The sequence below is a fragment of the Rhinoraja longicauda genome, chromosome 25, assembly GCF_053455715.1.
Source record: "Rhinoraja longicauda isolate Sanriku21f chromosome 25, sRhiLon1.1, whole genome shotgun sequence".
NCBI classification, from domain to species: Eukaryota; Metazoa; Chordata; class Chondrichthyes; order Rajiformes; family Arhynchobatidae; genus Rhinoraja; species Rhinoraja longicauda.
The window spans coordinates 4,546,493-4,552,115 of record NC_135977.1 but is presented as its reverse complement, the minus strand read 5'-3'; positions in this window follow the sequence as shown (position 1 = coordinate 4,552,115).

Genomic DNA, 5,623 nt, shown 5'->3' with positions numbered 1-5,623 from the left:
TAGACACAAAAAATGCTGGAGTCACTCAGCGGGTCAGGCAGCATCTCGGGAGAGAAGGAATGGGTGACGTTTCTTCAGTCTGAAGAAGGGTCTCGACCCGAAACGTCACCCATTCCTTCTCTCCCGAGATGCTGCCTGACCCGCTGAGTGACTCCAGCATTTTTTGTGTCTGCCCACCATTTATCGTTCTGACCGTTCTAAAATGTGAACGGTCCCCAATGTGAAATCCTTTGGTCCAGTGCAGGAAGGTTGGCTGGAGATCATTACCGTTGCCTTAAGGACGGAAAGGAGTGGGGTAACTGAGCAGGCCAGGCAGCATCTCTGGAGAACGTGGACAGGTGATGTTTTGGGTCAGGACCCCCTTCTTCACACTTTGTTTCTACACATCAAAACAACAGGCCCCCCTCGGCCTGTGTTGACCTATTATCTGCCACACGTTGTCCTGCCTCTCTTCTTTTCCACCTTTCTTATTCTCTTTCCACCCCCCCCCCCTTACAATCAGTCTGAATAAGAGTCCCCAGCTTGTCCACGTTCCCCAGAGATGCTGCCTGTCCAACTGAGTTACTCCTGCCTTCTGTGTATCAACCAGCATCTGTGGTTCTACATGACTCTTACCTTTCGCCACCTAGTGCTCAAGGATTAACTTCTGCTGGAGTGTGTAAGTGCAGCTTGGGTCAAGCTAGAAACATCCTACTCTCTTCTCTACCCCCCCCCCCCTGCTGTGGATGCGAAACTACGGTTCTTGCTGAAGTATTGATAGATCAGCAGGAGAAGGCAGAAGTGGGTATAGAGGGAGAAATTATGAATCCTTTTTTTGGGGGGGAAATTCAATGCAATATTTACAAACTGCATTTGACGTTGTAGATTCTATTGCTTGCACCAAAATGTCTTGCTGCTGGAGGCATTTTGTTTGACTTATTCTTTCTATGTCGGAAGCATATCCCAGTGCTCAATCATGCAAACTTGTCTCATTTTAAGCTGGGGACCATTCTGAGGCCACATGCTCACGAGAGCCTGTCGCTTCCTTCGATACTTCTGTTAATAATTATTCTAACCTGTGGCAACGTGTGTTGTTAGCAAGCGTTGTGTGCTTAACAAGATAAACTTGTGCAATCGTTTTAGTTGCTGTGACCTTCTGATCGGATGGGCGGCACGGTGGCGCAGTGCTAGAGTCACTGCCTCGCAGCGCCAGAGTTCAATCCTGACTACGGGTGCTTGCCTGTACGGAGTTTGTACGTTCTCCCTGCGTGGGTTTTCTCCGGGATCTCCGGTTTCCTCCCACACTCCAAAAACGTACAGGTTTGTAGGTTAATTGGATTGGTATAAATGTGAACTGTCCCTCGTGTGTGTGTGTAGGATAGTGTTAGTGTGCGGGGATCACTGGGCCAGCGCAGACTCGGTGGGCCGAAGAGCCTGAACTGAACAAAACTCCCCTTGCACTAGGACCTCCCAAATGGAATAGCAGATCGCCTCAAAGCTTTTGATCCCATACCTTTTTTTTTATATCTATGGCTTATTGGCTTAATTTGTGTGTGTGTGTGTGTGTGTGTGTGTGTGTGTGTGTGTGTGTGTGTGTGTTCACTCACCCTTTGACAGTAACTGATGGTCATGCATCCTGTTAGACTGGTTGCAAAGCTTTCTGTTCAAGTTTGAATTAATCGGCAATGAGTTTTGAAAACGTCTTTTTTTTTGCGTGTGGTGTTCCTCTTGATTTAAGCGGATTGTGCTACGTGATCGTTCTGCCTGTAAATCTGCATTGTCAGGTGGCAGAGAACCAAGAACAATCTACGTTTAAGTTGTTTATTGAAAACCCCACACACGCACTGGCAGTATGACAGAAACCTAATCTCAGGACCAGCTTTGCGAATGTTTATCGTATGTGGCATTGAGATTCCACCTGCTATGTGTTATTTTAGCACTTGTTTTTGTTTGGACACCGACCGCATTTGTGTCCAAAAATGTTCTCGTTTCGGTCTGGTGCCGACCAAGTAATCTCGTGGACGTTCTCAGGGATTTATCTATATTTAATATCTGCATCTATACATTCCAAGCACTCTGCATTTTTGTGCCTTTTTTTGTTTGTCTTGTTATTCAATTTTGTGATTCCACTTTCTGTTGTTAAACTACTTTTGGAAGTTCAAATTTGACTTTTTTTCGTGTTCCATTTTGATTTGGGCATTCTGATGTTCCTTGGAACCGTCAATGTGACTTTTCTTTTTGCTGTGTGATCTTAGTGATTGATGTTGGTTTATGATTTTTTATTTTTTTTTAAGTCGGGGTAGTTTGGCTTGTGCTATTTTTTGTACACGGTTTCCTTACCATCCCAGCTTAATGATGCATCAGGGTGGCAGATCCGGAACGAGTTGACATGAACTGAATATGTAAAAGTCTTGGAGTTTTGTCCTCCATTTTGTAAACGTAGGTTCACATCTAATGTGTCCACCTCAAGCCTTGCTGCGTTTCCAAGTTTTGTTCTGAACTAAAAGCTGGCTGGACGGATGAAGAAGAGACCCGTTATCCTCGAAGATCACCAAAACACCATTCCTTTCTCCAGAGGTGGGACACAAAAAGCTGGAGTAACTCAGCGGGTCAGGCGGCATCTCTGGAGAAAAGGGATGCGGTGACGTTTTAGGTCGAGACCCTTCCTCAGAGTCTGAGATGTGGCACCGAGATTCCTTCCAGCGTCCGAGGAAGGCTCTCGACCCGAAACGTCGCGTTATTCCTTTCCTCCACAGTTGCTGCCTGCACTCGCTGAGTTACTCCAGCTTTTTGCGTCTATCTTCGGTTTAAACCAGCATCTGCAGTTCCTTCCTGGCACATTCCTTTTTCCAACCTGTACTACCCATAATCAGCGTTGATAAGGAAGATGTGTCCATGCACTTAAAACTGCAGAATTAAGTTGTGATAACAGGAATACAACAAGCAAGATTGGTACGCTGAAACCGAAATCGGTGAAGCAAGAATACTTTCAGCACAATGATACAAGGATTGAAGTTGCTGATTATTGCATGGCCCCATTTCTACAAACACCTCACGGCAGAAGGTGTTTCATGGTTTGGATCCAAGCGTTGCTCAAAATGACATGTCTACTCCCAGTACATTGTGTTCCAAGCTGTGGTGAATCATTTGAATGAAAGTAATTCCAGCCCCCACACACCCTCACGATCTGGCTTTGTCGAATCCCAATTGACAAGTAAGGACTGCTTCGTACGTCAGTCAGTTGGTGTTTTATGCCATTTGGGTTTCACACGGTGCATTTTTTTGCAGAAAATTGTTTACCCGAAAGGTTGTTTTATAATGCAAAGCTATTGCAAATTTTGTACAAATCAAGAAATTATCAAGCCATAGTATTGTCTTTGGGCAAAATAAAATTGTTGTTAGTGTCGAAGATTTTATTGTTGCTTCCTGGTGATTCCCTTTGGGCAAAATGGTTACATTTATTAAATTAAATGTATTAAATCTTTTAATTCCAAATTGTAGTGGCCTGGCGGGGGCCAGAGAAAAGGCAGGACGCCAGGCAGTTTTAGATAAAGGTCTTTATTAGGCTGTGAGCTCCTGCTCACCTAGGGATGAGCCACGCCTCCCTACGGGCTGGCTTTTAACCCCTTACGCCTGTCCGTCACGTGACGAGGGGGCTGACCCAAGGAGTGGCCTGATCCCCAGGGACCGTCACAGGACCCCCCCCCCCAAGAACCGGAGGCACAAAACGGACAGGAGGGCGCACGAGGCGACCAGCCCGGGTGCGCACCATGACCGGCGCAGGGACCGGCGACCGACCGACAGGTGGAGGGGTCGTAGCAGACACTGGCGGGGGTAACGTGGACGGGGGGGGCGACCGCGCGGGCGGGGCTGCGCAACCGGCACCGGCCGATCAATGTCCACGTGTGCCGGCTTCAGCCGTGCGACCGAAACAGTCTCGCTGCGACCCCCCATGTCCAGAACAAATGTGGCCGAGCCGTGTTGCAGGACCCGGAAGGGGCCCTCGTACGGCCGCTGGAGAGGTGATCGGTGAACGTCCCTGCGCAGGAACACAAACTGGCAGTCCTCCAGAGCGGCAGGGACGTGTGGATGGAAGGTGCCATGACGCGACATGGGCACAGGTGCCAGCCTGCCCACCGTCTGCCGAAGACGTTGCATGGCGTCCGAAGGCAGACGGTGGGCAGGCTGGCACCTGTGCCCACGTCTCGACATTCATCACGTCGGGGTCACCAGTGTAGTGGCCTGGCGGAGGCCAAAGAAAAGGCAGGACGCCAGGCAGTTTTAGATAAAGGTCTTTATTGGGCTGTGAGCTCCTGATCACAGCGTAGTTCATCTAGGGATGAGCCACGCCTCCCCACGGGCTGGCTTTTAAACCCTTACGCCTGTCCGTCAAGTGACGAGGGGGCTGACCCAAGGAGTGGCCTGATCCCCAGGGACCGCCACAAAATATTGCTATTGCTTAGAAAATAGGTGCACCATGCTTCTAACATAGTGACTGAATGCATGGCATGCTTGCCTTAATATTCAAAGATGCAACAAAGTAGTTGTACAGGTTGGTAGCTCAGCCTGTTCTGCTCTGTCCTTTTAAGTGGACATTTAAACATACATTGTGGAAACAGGCCCTTTGGCCCTCTGAGACCACCAATCTAGTTCTATGTTATCCCACTTTCTCATCCACTCCCGACACTCCAGGGGTGATTTTAGAAGCTAATTGACTGACAAACCCACATGGATTTGGGAGGAAACCAGAGCTCCCAGATGGGTCGCACGGATAACGTGCAAACTCCGCACAGACAGCACCCGAGGTCGGGATTGAACCTGGGTCTCTGGCGCTGTGAGGCAGCACAAAAGCACACCTTTGGGGCCAGATCTATCACTCCTGGTCACTCAACTTGGCATATCCAGTGAAGCCCCACTTAAAAAAAAAAAAAAAAACTTTTTAAAAGGACAACAGTCTGAAATCTCTGGTCGGACCCAATGATCCTTTATCTGAAGAAGGGTCCTGACCCGAAACATCCACCTATTCACGTTCTCCAGAGATGCTGCCTGACCCGCTACTCCAGCACTCTGTGTCCATTTGATTTTTTTAGATTTTAGAGATACAGCGTGGAAACAGGCCCTTCGGCCCACCGAGTCCGCGCCGCCCAGCGATCCCCGCACATTAACAATATCCTACACACACTAGGGACAATTTTTTACATTTACCCAGTCAATTAACCTACATACCTGTACGTCTTTGGAGCGTGGGAGGAAACCGAAGATCTCAGAGAAAACCCACGCAGGTCACTGGGAGAACGTGCAAACTCCGTACAGTACAGCACCCGTAGTCAGGATCGAACCCGGGTCTCTGGCGCTGCATTCGCTGTAAGGCAGCAACTCTACCGCTGCGCCACCGTGCTGTGTATCATCCAGCATCTGCAGTTGTGTGTTCCTACTACCTATACAATGAGAATCCCTTCCTCTGTTATAGCAGACAATCAACAATAACAGACACCATTCCCCCCCCCCCCCAGTCTGTTATAACAAGGCTTTAATGTGTTTGGAAATTGAGTGTTGGGATAAAGGAGTTCGTTTAAAGTAAACATCAGGCAGAAACCCTCGGAAGATGCCACTGTGACTGAGGAATTAAAACCAAATAAATGTA